Consider the following 16,553-nt stretch of genomic DNA (forward strand, 5'->3'; position numbering starts at 1 on the left):
ACTTTTTCAAAAATATAAGACTCTAAAGAAAAAGTCTACATCTCTTGAAAATGACTTGGAAAAGGTGAGACAAGAATTCAACTTTATTTTTGAGCAGAGAAACTTTCTACAAATTGAATTAGAACACTCGAAAATAGATTTTGATGTTTTAAAACTAGAGCTGGATAATAAATTTGAAGCTTTACAAAAGTTATTTCATGAAAACACAGCTCTCAAATGTTCAAGAATTGAAACTCCAAAAAGAAATGCATTCCACAAGAAGAATTATGCTTTTGCATCACCTAAATGCTATAGTTGTGGAAAACATGGACATTTATCATATGATTGCTTCAAGTAGAGAAACCTGCAGAAAGTTAAAAGAATTTGGGTTCCAAAAGGATCCCATACTGCAACTAACACCCAAGGACCCATCAAAGTATGGGTACCTATAAAGAAAATTGAAATTGTGTTTTGTAGGTTGAGCTGCACTTAAAGGAGACATGTTCAAGAGCTCAACTTAAAAAGAAGTAGCCTTGGTACATGGAGAGTGGCTATTCACGGCACATGACAGGAGATGAAATGATGTTTGCTCAACTGGACAAAAGAAAGGGACAAACCATATCGTTTGGTGATGATTCAAAAGGTAGAATTCATGGGATAGGTACAGTTGGTAAGAACTCCCAAACTCAAATTAATCATGTGTTGTTAGTTAAGGGTTTGAAGCATAATTTATTGAGTATTAGTCAATTATGTGACAAAGCATTCAAAGTATGTTTTGATTCAAATAAGTGTGAAGTAATAGACATAGGTACAAACAAAAGTCTCATTTATAGGAAAGAGATTGAAGAATATGTATGTTGTTTTTCTTGAGGATCTTGAAATAAATAGTGAAAAATGTCTTATTGCAAATGCTGAAAATGACAGCTGGTTATGGCATAGGAGATTAGGACATGTAAGCTTGCACACTATGTCAAAATTGATTGGGATAAACTTAGTTGCTGGGCTGCCGGATTGAAAATTTGAAAATGATAAAATATGTGATGCTTGCCAACTAGGAAAACAAGTTAAAACATCATTCAAAACTAAGAAGATTGTGTCAACATCTAGACCTCTTGAATTGCTACATATTGATCTATGTGGTCCAATAGGCACAACTAGTTTAGGAGGAAAATCTTATGGCTTTGTAATAGTTGATGACTATTCTAGATATACTTGGTTTAATTTTCTTGCTCATAAGAATGATGCTTTATCAGCTTTCATAAGTCATTGTAGGAAAGTAGAAAATGAAAAAGGACGAGCCATAGTTAGCATAAGGAGTTATCATGGAGGAGAATTTGAAAATGATGAATTTGAGAAATTTTGTAATGAAAAGGGGTTAGATCACAATTTCTTTGCACCTAGAACACCCTAGCAAAATGGAGTTGTAGAAAGGAAAAATCGAACCTTAAAGGAAATGGCTAGGACTATGCTATGTGAGAATAACCTACCAAAATATTTTTGGGTTGAGGTAGTGAACATAGTAGTTTATATACTTAATAGAGTCTCAATAAGACCCATGATATCTAAGACACCATATGAACTTTACAAAGGTAGGAAACTAAATATTTCTCACCTTAGGAGTTTTGGCTGTAAATGTTTTGTATTGAACAATGGAAAACAACCCTTAGGGAAGTTTGTTGCAAAAAGTGAAGCAATATTTTTAGAATATGCATTAAACTCAAAGGCTCATAGGGTTTTTAACAAAAGGACTTTAATTGTTGAAGAATCAATCCATGTGGTTTTTGATGAGTCAAATGCTTTACAAAATGAAATCCATGTTGATGATGATGATGTTGAAATCTTAGAAAAACAAATGGAAGAAATGAGCTTAGAAAACAATAAGAATAATGAAGAAAGCTCATCTAGAAGAGAAAATGAAACTCCACCTCTAGAAGATTTGCAAAGAATAGAAAATCAACATAATGACATTCCAAGAAGTTGGAGATTTGTATGAGACCATCCACAAGATCAAATAATAGGTGATATTTTTCAAGGAGTTAGAACTAGGAAAGCAACAAGAGAAACATGTGAATTTTCAGCATTCATATCTCAAATTGAGCCTAAAAGCTTTGAATAAGCTAAAAATGAGGAAAGTTAGATAATGGCCATGCAAGAGGAACTTGACCAATTCAAAAGAAATCATGTATGGTCACTAGTACCTAGACCTTCAAATCACCCTATTGTTGGCACAAAATGGGTGTTTAGAAATAAAGTAGATGAGCAAGGAAATGTGGTTAGAAATAAAGCTAGGTTAGTAGCCCAAGGATACAATCAAGAGGAAGGAATAGACTATGATGAAACCTTTGCACCCGTTGCTAGGATTGAAGCCATAAGGTTGTTGTTAGCTTTTGCATGCTTCATGAATTTCAAATTGTACCAAATGGATTTAAAAAGTGCATTTTTAAATGGATTCATTCAAGAGGAAGTATATGTTGAGCAACCACCAGGTTTTGAAGAATTTAAAAAACCAGATCATGTTTTCAAACTCCACAAAGCCTTGTATGGATTGAAACAAGCTCTTAGAGCTTGGTATGAGAGACTTTCAAACTTTCTGGTTGAAAAAGGGTATGTTAGAGGCAGCATTGATACTACATTGTTCATTGAAAGATATCTAAAGGATTTAATTATTGTGCAAATATATGTGGATGACATTATATTTGGTGATACTAATGAGGCTTTATGCAAGAACTTTGCAAAAGAAATGTAGGGTGAATTTGAGATGAGCATGATGGGAAATTGAAGTACTTTTTTGGTCTTCAAATTAAGCAAAGTGAGGAAGGAATCTTCATCAACCGAGAAAGGTACACCCAAGATATGCTTAAAAAGTTCGATATGCTGAGCTAAAACCAATCTCCACACCAATGAGTCTATCCACAAGACTTGATCTTGATGAAAAAGGGAAGAATGTAGATCAAAAGCTATATAAAGGTATGATTTGTTCACTACTTTACTTAACAGCAAGTAGACCAGATATTCAGTTTAGTGTGTGTTTGTGTGCTAGATTTTAGTCACAGCCTAAAGAATCACACTTAACAGCTATTAAGAGAATTTTTAGATACCTCTTAGAAACCTAAACTCTAAGCATATGGTATTCTAGAAAATCAACTTTTAGCCTAGTTTGATATTCGGATGCTGATTTTTCTGGCAGCAAAATTGATAGGAAAAGCACTAGTGGAACATGCCAATTTATAGGTAGTATGCTAGTGTCATGGTCTAGCAAAAAGCAAAATTTAGTGGCTTTATCTACAGTAGAAGTAGAGTATGTATCATTAGGTAGTTGTCGTGCCTAAATATTGTAGATTAAACAACAATTAGAGGACTATGGGTTATCAATGCATAACATACCAATATATTGTGACAATACAAGTGCAATTAATATTTCAAAGAATCTTGTGCAGCACTCTGGAACAAAACACATTGAGATTAGACATCATTTTGTTAGAGACCATGTAGTGAAAAATGATGTTAAAATTGAATTTGTGAATACTTTGCATCAACTAGCTTATATTTTTACTAAACTGCTGAATGAAGATAGATTCTGTGAAATTAGAAGAAATCTAGGTATGATTAGTCAGCAGGAATTGTGAGAAAATCTTTGGCTCATACACATGAAACAAAATGCATTTGGTCGACTAAGATGAATCTTAGTCAACTAAGAGTGTTCTGGTAGCATTAAATAATAAGACTCAGTGAATAAAATAAGAAAAGAATAAAATAATATAAAGAATGTGTGTATTGGGTAATAAGGAAAGAAGAAATACTACCTAAAGTGAATAACCAAAATTTAAAGGGAGTTTTGAAATTTTGAGCAAATAGAATAAGGCAATATTTAAGACGGAGGCGGACAGTTTTTTTTTGGAATTAACTGCTGACAACTTTTCATTTTCTCTCCCTTGAAACCCAAGCATCTGAAACAAAACCCATCTGTTCACATTTTCTTTTGAAATCGATTCAAACCCTTGCCATTTAGACAAAACCCCAGTTAGAAAAATTCTTGATTCAAAATAGGAAAAACCTCACAGAGTAAAGAAATCATTGAAAAGAAGAAAAGAAAAAGGCCACTGGAAGAAGGGCATGAAGCGAAAATACTAAAGAAGAAACAGAAAATCGCGTCTGCTTTAGTAAAAGAGATATTTGAGAAATTGAAAGAAAAGAAGTAGAAAGCAGAAAAGAAGAAGGACAAGGAATCTGCATTCAAGAAAGGTACTAGCTCTTATTCTTCTTCTAAGTTCAGAAACAAGATGCATGAATTGAGGTTCAGGAAAATTGAGAATGCACCTATTACTTGTGGCAAATATATTGACTGGAAGAGTTTTGATGAGAATTTAAAAATTCAGACTAGCTTATCTGACTATTTTACTGAACTGAAACTGAAAGGATATAGCACTTTTAAGAATAGATCCTACAATGCAAGTCTGGAAAAGGAGTTTTATTCTAGCATTACTCTAAGAGAAAAAGAATTAGAAGATTCTGATAACTTAGTAGAAAATGGTCTAAATGTGTACTTAAATGGGAAAGAATTTGTTGTCACTGCTGATGATTTAGGTAGCTTACTGAAAATTGAATTTGAAAAGGGTGAGTATGAGTTCCCAGAGAAATATGATCCTTAATCATTATGGGAAATCATCACCAAGAGGAAGGAAAAGTATTCTTCAAAGAGCAATTCTGGTCTGATAATCAGCCCCCAGATAAGGATTCTGCACTACTTTGTAGCAGCAAACATCCAAGGCAAAAGTGGAAATATAAGTTATGTCAGCCTTCAGGATCTTTGGCTGATGGAACATGCCTTTAATGGAGTTGCTCTGAATATAGGCAGGTTCATGAGCGAAAAAATGAGATGAGCTTGCAAACTTGATAAAGTCAACCTGCCTTATGGAAATGTCATCACATCCCTTGTACAGAAAAAAGGAGTTTGGGCCAAGAGGTATGAAATGGACATGGTGAAGACCAGAGATCAAGCCATTTTACTATGGCAGTTTGATCAAAATGGGGTACAAGCTGGATAGAGAGAAATTCACTAAGACACCCAAAGTCTCTATTATACCATCACCAACCAAGGCATCATCCTCCCAATTCTCTAGTGAAATGATTTTTAATCTATTGATAAGGATAGATGGAAAGCTTATTGATCAAGGAGTTAGATTACAGAGAATTAAAGAGAAAATTACTGCACTGAAGAATAAGCTGAAAGGGAAAAAAAAGCCATAAGAACCTACTACTGTAGATTCTTCTGAAACACCAAGTGTTGCACTAACACAGAAAAGTGATGAGGATTCAATTCTACAAGCAGAAGGGTCTATTCCTCATGAAGCTAGTCATGGTGTTCAGGCTGAAGGCTCAACTTATAGAACTACCAATCCTATCCTTCAAACAGAGGACTCACATCATAGTGTTAATCAACTAATTAAGGCTCCATCATCTGAACACCAGAGTAAGGACAAGTCAGATCAAGGAACAGAAGGAATTGGTTCGAGATTTGAGAAACAATAGCCTTCTACTCTAAATTCAGAAGAAGTATCCATTATGGATATCTTTCAACAAATGGCCAAGGAAAAGCAAGCTGAAAACAGACTGAGAAAGTAGCTGCAGAGGCAGAAGCTCAACAGGATGCACTTGCCCTAGCCTCTAAAGTGAAAGCAAAATCTAGAAAAAAGAAACAAAAAGTCTCTGCAGCATCACAAGAGAAGGAAGCCACTACAGCATCATAGATGAAAAACAAAACTATGGCCACCAAGACAGTCTTTCTTAAAAGAAGAAAGTCTTTTCGATTGGCGGAGAAATCCAAACCCGCTCCAGTCACTTTTCCCCTAGAATCCAATCAATGTCTTTGACAAATCCTCACCAGAACCTTCCCCTAAAATATCATCACCTCTACGAGAACCTTCTCCTTTTCCTCTAAATCCTTTTAATAACACTGAATCCTCATCCTCTGACACCTCAGATGCTTAGGAACCCCTTGTTTTGATGGTGACAAAAAAAAAGAGTAGTAGGAATCAAGGAAGCAGGAAGCAGGAACCTAGAGTAGCAGAAACTAGGGAAGCAAGAACCTAAGAACTAATTAAAAAAATGTTAGGGTAGAGGTACCATAAATTATCAGAAATGAGCAAGGGGCATTTTAGGAATATTAACTGTTGTTTTTGTTTTCTTGCTGGTTATGCCATGATGGCACTTGAACACTCAATTTTAATTTGGTTATCTATATAGTTGTTTAACAAATGGATACTGATATGATTATGATATTTGACTACTGAAAATTGAAGTTTGCTGATATTTTGCTATCCTTTGTATTTTTACTGTTGTTGACAAAATCTGCTACTGCATTAATATTGAATTATATGCTAACAATTAATTTCTGTGAATAATTTCTGTTTGTGAATAGATATAGATGATGTGTGTAATGTAGTAGTTGAAACATAAATGATGAAGACAAACTTTAATAAAAATTAACTGTTGACAATTGCTGGAAAATTGATGAAAATCTGTCAACATTTACTGTTGAAAGTTTAATGGTAATCTGTTAATACTTTCTTGCTGCAAATCACTCTATATTACTGCACATATGTATACTCTAAGTGTGCAATGTTATTTTCTATATAACAAGAATAAAATTTCTTGGAATAAAGTAAGCAAAATATGCACACACTAAAGGGAGCATATGCTTAGGTGGAGTAATCCTCATTTTCTGCATAAACTAAAAATACGTAGAAAGACACTATGCTGTTAATCAAGGAATGTTTTGTCATCATCAAAAAGGGGGAGGTTGTTGGCTCTATTAGTTTTTGATGATAATAAAACATTCCCATTCATTTGTGCCTAATGCCTTTACTTGAGCGTGCAGGAAAATTAATGAATGAAATTAAAAAATCAATCTTTCAAAGTGTATTTTGCACTCAACCTTGTACCATTCAGATCAACTTGTGATCATAGGTACTTCCTTTTACTTCTTTTCTTGTATTCTTAGAATGAGAGAGTAACTCTAAGTTGTTGCTTCAAGCAAGGTTTCCTTGAAGGTGTTAAGGTTCTAACTTAGCCTTGAAAAGTTAGGTGTTGGGTTTTAGTTTAGCCTGTGAAAAACTAGTGTAAAAGGTTTTGGCTGAGCCTTGTAAAAGCCATTGTAAAGCTTGGTGAAAGCGTGTGAATTTCACTGTTTCTTAGTGAATTTGTTGGGAAAATCCTTGGTTGGACAATCAAGGTAGTGGATGTAGGTCTTGGACCGAATCACTCTAAATTGTTATGCATTGTCTAGTCTATTTTTATTTTCTTTGTGCTGGAAATTAGTTCTTCATCTTGTCAAAAGCCAATTTGTGCTATTAACCCCCCCTCTAGCACATATAATTGGGACCATCAGTCTCACCCAGCTCATGTGCATCCCCCCACATTGTGCACATAGCCGGACACCCAATCTCACCCAGCTCGTGTGCATCCCCCCACATAGTGCACACGGGTAGTATCACCATCCATCTCCCTCACCATCGTCATCACCGGCAAGTGCACACTCACCCCACACATGCACGGATTGCATTTGTCACACAATGGTACCATTTATGACATAGTATATATATATATATATATCAACATTATATAGAAACATATGAATTCATCACACTATCCATTTCATAACATAAAAACATTTCATAAGGGCTTGTTCCCGTGTGAGTTTTAAATATAAAACCAATAAAATGCTTTAAGGGATTCAATCAAACATACATATGTATATCCAAAAACCTTTTTAATGCAAGTTCACTCACCGGTACTTGTTGAACCTTTAATCGACTTTAACTTCCCTAATGGTCCAAATGGGGCTGAGGGGCCTTGTTGGAAGTTATCATGCACAAAAACATCACAGCTAATCCAATTTACATTAATATCATTCCAAAAGGTGTTTCCCAATTCAAGTTTTAATAGCCCTTCCTATCTACCTTCCAATTACCATTTGATTGGCTATTCTGTTTATCTACTTTAGTAACACTAGAAATAGATAAATAATTTCAGTAAATAACACAACTCATAACTCTAATTACTAGCCATCATCAATAACTTAAAACTAATCCTAATTCATCACTCACCTTGGTGGATGGTAATGAAATTTCTTCCCAAGAGTCCTTAAGCTATCATGAAACCTTTATTTCTCTCTCTACAAAGTTCAACTGATGAGAGAAAGTATTAAAGAAAGAGTTTTAAGGGTTTATTTAAGGTGAAGGAGTAAAAGAGTATGAAAAACCCTACAACAGGGTGTGTAAAGCATGAAAATTGAGGTTAGTTTTTGATAGTGATGGAAGCTTGAGAGAAACTTTCATGGAAAAGGAGAAAAACGTGAGATGGGAGGAAGAAGAAGAAGAAGTTGCTGGAGAAATGTGGAAGCTGCTGGAAAAAATGAGATCTTAATAGTTAAAGCTTATCTTATTTCTCATGTAATTACAATAATGCCCTTAACAAGGCCACTTGTCTTCCTCATTTTCTTATGCAATCTTTTTACTCTTTTGACATTGGGAAATGGTTCAAAATCCTTTGAAAAAGGTCCCTTAAAAAGCCCCCAAAAGTCCTAGCTTCAAAATTCCCTTAAACTTGTTATTTGTGGAAATTACGGTGAAGGCTGCGACTCTCAATTTTCAGCGTTGCGACGCTCAAATGTTCTATCCAAATCTATTCTTCTAGCACAGTACTTTCACTTTAATAAGGATTTTGACCACCTTCCCGTAAAAATTGGGCAAAGTGGTAAACATCAAAGTTGTAGCCCTGCCTCTTAGATTTCCAATGGTCCAAAAATCATGTTATTTGAACTTCTGTAATGGGAGATATGATTGGAAAATCAAAACATATGCAAATAGAGCAATAGCCCACTATGCACTTTTCTTCACCAATTGAAATTATTTTTTAATCCTACTCCTATAACGACATAAAATAATTATAAGTAATGTAAAACTAGCATCATTAGCTCAAATTAAACCTTTAAGCATAAGTTCTACCTCGAGTTACATGTTTATGAAGGTCGAGATTTCACATTCTCCCCCACTAAACGAAATTTGAACCTCGAATTTAAACCAAACTACAAGGTAGCGTACCTCTACATATTAAAGAGGTGTGGGTACTTTGTTCGCATCTCTTTCTTGGTTTCCCATGTTACCTTTTCACTGGTTTGGTTTTGCTATAACACTTTAACTGAGGCTACATCCTTTGAACGAAGCTTCTTGACTTGCCTATCAACGATAGCCACGGGTTACTCTTCATAGGTTAGATCATCTCTCAACTGAATAGTTTCATATCCTATTACATGAGATGGATTTGGATTATACTTCCTCAGCATTGAAACATGAAATACGGGGTGAATATTCAAAAGTTCTAGCCGTAATGCCAAATGAGATGCCACTGCTCAAACCCTTTCTAAGATCTCGAAGGGTCTTATATACTGAGGGCTCAATTTTCCCTTCTTGCCAAACCTCATTACCCCTTTTGTTGGTGAGACCTTCAAAAATACATGATCCCCCAGTTAAAACTCCAAGTTCCTCCATTTGTTATCAGCATATGACTTTTGTCTACTTTGTGCTAATAACATCCTTTGATGAATCATTGGTATTTTCTCGGTGGCATCCTACACCAACTCAAGCCCCAAGAGTTTCCTTTCTCCCACCTCTAGCCATCCAATGGGTGACCTGCACCTCCGTCCATATAATGCTTCAAATTGTGCCATTTTGATGCTAGCTTGGAAACTGTTGATGTAGGCAAACTCCACTAAGTGCAGATATCGATCCCATCTGACCCCAAGGTCTATTACATAGGCCCTCAACATATCTTCCAATGTCTGTATCGTCCGTTCAGACTGTCCTTCAGTCTAGAGATGGAAAGTTGTGCTAAAATCCAACTTAGTGCCCAACGCTTCTTACATATTTTCCCAGAACCTACTGGTGAACTGTGCCCCCCTGTCAGATACTATAGAAACAAGAATGCCATGTAGGCATATTATCTCATCTACATAAAGCTAGGCGTACTGGGCAACCGCGTACGTAGTTTAACCAGAAGAAAATGAGCTGATTTCGTTAATCAGTCTACTATGACCCAGATCGAGTCATAGCCCCCACTAGTTCGAGGCAAGCCTGTTACAAAATCCATTACAATATGCGCCCACTTCCACTCGGGCACTAGCAACGGCTATAGTAGTCCTGCGGGTCTTTAGTGTTATACCTTAACCTATTGACAGACTAGGCACTTAAAGAAAAACTCAGCTACACCTTTCTTAATTCCTTCCCACTAGTATACCTCTTTCAAATCTTGGTACATTTTGGTAGCTCCCGGATGTACCACGTAAGTTGCCCTATACGCCTCTTCCATCATTTCTCTCCTCAATCCATCACTATCCGGCACAGAAAGTCTAGTTCCATACCTCAATACTCCATCTGTGCCTTTAGTAAACATCTTTCCTTTCCTTCCTTGAGGGTCCTCTAACGCTTTATTTTCAAACTCATCTTTACTTTTTGGTTCTTTAATCCAGCCCATTAAGATAGGCCTCACTCTAAAATGTGCTAGCAATGCATTTGCCTCTGAAACTTCCAAATGTACACCCATGTCTCCCAAGCTATGCATCTCCCTAATCAAAGATCTCTTATCTGTAGAGATATGTGCCAAGCTCCCCATTGATTTTTGACTCAAGGCATCTGCCATTACATTTGGCTTACCAATATAGTAAATAATAGTACAATCATAATCCTTAAGCAACTCCATCCACCTACGTTGTCGCAAGTTAAGATCCCTCTGCTAAAATATATACTTTAGGCTTTTATGGTTTGTATATATCTTGCAAGTCTCACCATACAAGTAATGTCTCCAAATCTTTAAGGCAAACACGATTACTGCCATCTCCAAATCGTGTGTGGGTAATTTTGCTCATGCCTTTTAAGTTGTCTTGATGCATATGTGATCACTTTCCCATGCTGCATTAATACACACCCTAAACCAACTCGCGATGCATCACAAAATACCGTATAACCCCCATGTGCCTTGCGATAGGGTTAATACTGGAGTTGTGGTGAGACATGGCTTAAGTTTCTCAAAACTATCCTCACAAGCATCTGACCATTTAAATTTTATACCTTTATGTGTTAACTTAGTCAGAGGGGTGGCTATTTTGGAGAAGTCCTTTACAAAACAACAATAATAGCCCGTCAAACCCAAAAAGCTTCTAATCTCCATAACTGATGTTGGCCTTGGCCACTTTTCCACTACCTCAATTTTCTTTAGGTCGACTTGTACCCCATCCTTGGAAACCACATGTCCTAAGAATGTGACACTTTCAAGCCAAAACTCACACTTGGAGAACTTGACATACAATTGATGTTCTCTCAAAGTTTGGACCACTATCTTAAGATACTGCTCGTGCTCCTCTCGACTCTTCGAGTAGATCAAGATGTCATCAATAAACACCACCATGAACTTGTCCAAATACGGCTTGAACACTCCGTTCATCAAATCCATAAAGGTCGCAGGGGCATTAGTAAGCCCATATGACATCACCAAGAACTCATAGTGCCCATATCTTGTTCCAAATGCAGTCTTGGGTATGTCCTCATTTCGGATCCTCAACTGATGGCACCCAGATCTCAGATCTATCTTAGAGAAACATTGTGCCCCTTGTAACTGATCAAATAAATCATCTATTCTTGGAAGAGGGTACTTATTCTTCACTATTACATTATTAAGTTGTCTGTAGTCAATACATAATCTAAGTGACCCATCTTTCTTCTTTACAAATAGCACCGATGCTCCCTATGGTGAGACGCTAGGATGGATGAAGCCTTTATCCAACAAATCTTCTAATTGATCCTTAAGCTCTTTAAGCTCCGCGGGTGCCATTCTATATGGTGGTGTGGATATAGGTCTAGTATCGGGAATCAAATCTATGCAAAATTCAATCTCTCGCTTGGGAGGCAAACCTAGTAGTTCCTCGGGAAATACATCCATGAACTCATTCACCATCGACACTTGGCTTATATCTCCAACCTTCGCTTGAGTATCTCTCACAACAGCCAAGTAACCTGAACAACCCTTTCTTAATAACCTTCTAGTAGCCATGACCGATATCAAATTGGTTGGAGCATTACTCCTATCCCTCTGAATACTAAATGATGGTTCACCGGGACAATCTAATCTAACCAATTTATGATAACAATCCACACTGGCATGGCAGGGTGCTAGCCAATCCATTCCCAATATCACGTCAAAGTCTAAGGTGTCTAACACCACTAGATTCACCAAAGTGTCTTTGTCTTTGACTCGAACCACACAAGACTCATATTCCCATTTAGCCACAAATCCTTCTTTTAAAGGAGTAGACATCACCAATTGTTCCTCTCTCCTAACACAATCCTTACCTAAACGAAGTACAAAACATGGAAAAATAAAAAAAAGGGTAGCACCAGGATCAAACAATACTCAAGCATCAATATTACAAACAGAAAGAGTACTTGAGACCACTGCATTCGATGTTTGGGCCTCTTGGGTTGTTAAAGCATATATCTTCGCTTGGCATCTACCGGCGAAACTTTGACGTCCAGACCCAAAAAGCCTGCCTTGAGAGAAAGTAACAACACCTCTACCTTTTAATCCACTAGCCTCACGATTAGATGAGGCAGCAACTGAAGGAGCCGACAAATCTGGTTTGGTGGAGTCGCGAGCAGAACCTTGTGATTGATGAGCCATTAGGCAATCCCTCTTAATATGTCCAGGTTGACCACACACATAACAAACTCTAGCAGTACGTAAGCATCGTCCACTATGTCGTCTCCCCCAAGTATCACGAGGGTGGATAACTTGACTACTCTGTCTAGAATCTTGCTACCTTCCTCCATTAAAAGTTTGCTGCTATGATCCAATCCTAACACTAGTGATGTCACTCCCCTTTTGGGGTAATAGTGAGTCCCTTTGTGGACCCTGATGGCTAAAAGATGAAATACCATTACTGAAATCTCTGCGACCTTGATAAACCTCTATCTTGGCCCTTTTTGCTTTATCCCTCGCAACCCTACTCTCATTGGTCCTCATCTCAATCTGTTGAGTGCAATCCACTACTATGGAGTAGGTATTGAAATTTTAGGATCCCACAACCCTAACCAATGGCTCAACTAGCCCATCCACAAGCCTCTGAATCTTTATCTCTTCTGTAGAAACTAAATAAGGCCCATACTGAGACAACTTCATACTCGAGGTCTACACCAAAGCCTCAAATTCCCTAGCTCTGGCATTGTATCAGGGTCTTTATGTGGAAACTTTTGTTGTGAATTATGAACTGTAGCACATTTTACAATCAAGAAACCGTATAGATTCCCTATTCTAGAAACCACCTTCTCCTTTAAGTGTGATTATAAAGTGTGTTTATTAACAAGTGTTTACTCTTGTCTAGGTAAAGATGCCACCTAAGACATGAGCCACCTCGAGGGGGATGAGGGAGATGTTGGGATGAGCCCTAAAGCCAATTAGGATTGGTTGAGGCTTGATGCCAATTAGGATTGGTTGAGGCTTGATTCCTATCATGCAACAGTATCATTCATGTTGATTGATTAGAGGTTTTCCTTCATCAATAAGACATCAATTATAATGAGTTATAAGTCTAATTGGATGAAGTCCATGAGATTAATATGCCTTGCAAGGAAACTGTAATGGGTTACAGTTATGAGATTCCTATGCATCAAAGCATAATCTTAAAATGTTCATGGTCAATGTATCATTGAGATTGGACATCAATGATGCTTAGAGACTGGTAAATTCTATGTTCCTTACTTTGGAAGTAAGTAATCAACCTCGTAGATTGAAGTATAAAGATACTTGGAGCTAGAATATAGGTGCTTGCCTAAGAGAGCAAGTTCACTGAACATGACCCGCCATGAGAAATACATTTGGTAATACACTCTAGTGTCTATGCAACACTTCTCATGTGTCAGTTGTGTAAATACTCCCTAGACTTGAGACACTTGGTTGTCTTATGTGTGGAGTGCTATGCTTTGATTTCATCCCTATAGGTGCCTAACCAAGGATGCCAAAATAGGATGTTTTTGGGTATAGTATGTAGCATGTGAAGGCGAATGAGTGGTCAAGATAGGAATCATCACCTCAAGTGTTTTAGAGGACATATCCTATCAGTTCTTGGTGCACATTAGCTCATTGAAGTCCTTAGCCAAGGCGGCATGGAGATTGTGAAAAAGGTTTCATAACTCTCTATAAAGCTAATGCTATAATTGCAGGAACAAATATGTAGGTCAATAAGAGTAGGCACTACACCAAGCTCTTATCATCTCTGGGATATATGATGAGGGAATGAATTACACTGATAGACTGTACACTGAAAGGTTGTCAAAGGACCCTTTGACTCTCCGAACAATTGGGTGGCCATGATGCATTGCTACATGCCAATCTTGCTCTATGGAATTAATTATAAATTAAATTATTGAAATTTATATTAATCAATTAAGTCATTAATCAATTCTATTACCAACATGGTGGGAACCTAATGGGCCACACACAATGATTGCTTTTGAATTAATTTGGGACAGTGATGATTTAAGTTAGACTTAAATCACATGCTAGGTAATTAACTTCTATAAACATAATTAAAAAAGTTTAATTAAGTTTTAGACATAATTATAAATAGTTATAATTATAAAGCATTGATTTCAAAATATAAAGGAAATTAATTTTGATTTTAATTTTCAAGTACTTAATTAAAAGAGTTTAGTTAAGTAATAGGCCCAATATTATAATGTGTTATAATATTGAGGGCTTAATTGCAAAATTGAAGTTATTTTAACCTAACTATATAAGTCACCTTTTAACTATTTTTGCATATGAGAGTTTTTCACAATTGAAGAAAATGTAGTTTTTGTCAAAAAGAAAAATGTTTGCTTTCTTTACCACCACTCCTTTTGTGTAAAAGATAAAATTACTTATGAAGCAATTTTCGAGAAAGGTTCGGCTAAGATTGTGAAAAAGAAGAAAAGGACAATTGTTGTCCTCTCTACTAGCACAAAGTATTATTAAAAACTCTCTCATTCGTTGAAGGTTCAGGTGCAATCGTGTGTACTACCATTGGAGGCCAAGCACTTGATTGGCTAGGGTTTTTGTTCCTTGTGGTGTTCGCAGGATTGCTTCGGGTAGTGCCATTGTGATTACGAAATTACTTGGCAAGGTAACTTTCTAAATAATAATTTATTTTATGCTTTTATGTGTTAAATATCACCAAGGTGATCCATGGGTGGAGGCATGTTTTTGTTGTTTAGTTATAAAGTTTTAATTTTCTTTTCGCTGCATATTTTGAGCGTGCCGTCCATAGCCAAACCCATAAGAAGGAAAATGCTCCTAATGAGACGACGGGTAGGTCACGAGCTTCCACTCTTAGGGGGCAAGGTAGATGCGGCGAGGCCATTAGGTTGGTGAGGGTAGATATACTTCTGAGTAGACATGCGAAGGAACAGTCTCTAGGTGATGCGGATGACACCTGACGGGAGGCATTACCATTGAGGACATAGCTACAAGTCTACAGGGAGGTAATAGGGTTGTGGAGATGATGGCAACTCGTATGGATGACATGTAGAGAATGGTAGAGGAAAGACATGCAGCACAAGCATCCCCTAGTTCATTAGGACAAGTTGATTGTCAACATCTAGAGGTTGAGGGGGGTCAAGTAGAGGTTTCACTTCCTGATTTCCTGAAGCTTAAGCCTCCATCATTTATAAAGTTTGATGCATCGGAGAAACCCCAAGTTTTCTTAGGTAGTATGGAAAATATTTGTAGTGTCTTGGGATGTTCTAGTACCAGATCAGTTGAGCTAGTTGCTTTTCGATTAGAGGATGTGGCATAAGAGTCGTATGGCTCCCTGCATAGAGGTAGGCCAATGGGTGCAGCATCGTTGACTTGGAATGAGTTTAGTACAACATTTTTGAATCAATTTTTACCAATCGGTTTATGAAATGCGAGAGCTAGGCAGTTTGAGGCCTTAGTATAGACCTTAGGTCTGACGTTGTTAGAATACGACATGAAATTCACATAGTTGCCTCGGTATGTGCCCTATCTAGTTTCTACTAAAGAGATGAAAATTTGAAGATTTATGGATAAGCTACTAGAGCCATTGTTTAGGGTTGTAGCAGCCAAGGATTTTGATACCTACTCCGTAGTTGTAGACTACGCTTAGCGGATTGAGATGAGGATGTCACAACCTAATTTCTCGGGTCATGACCGGCGCATGAGCTCAATGAGCATAGCTCACTAAGCCCAAGCAAGCCTATCCATTTACCTTTGCTGAACAATTTTGTCATATCATTCATACACACACTTTTTTTTTTTTCGGGTGTGAACATAGCCAAAACACAATGGCATTATAGATAATAATATACATGCACTATACCAGTCATGTATTTAGCAATTTACATTGCATACACATATTCACATTGTTAGATTGTATTCATAATACAAAAAGACCCATGACTTCCAGCGGAGACATTTACAATAAAAAGGATTATTATCGAATGCCAGACACATACCCAGGAGATGCACTA

This window comes from Theobroma cacao, chromosome 5, assembly GCF_000208745.1.
Source record: "Theobroma cacao cultivar B97-61/B2 chromosome 5, Criollo_cocoa_genome_V2, whole genome shotgun sequence".
Classification (NCBI taxonomy): domain Eukaryota; kingdom Viridiplantae; phylum Streptophyta; class Magnoliopsida; order Malvales; family Malvaceae; genus Theobroma; species Theobroma cacao.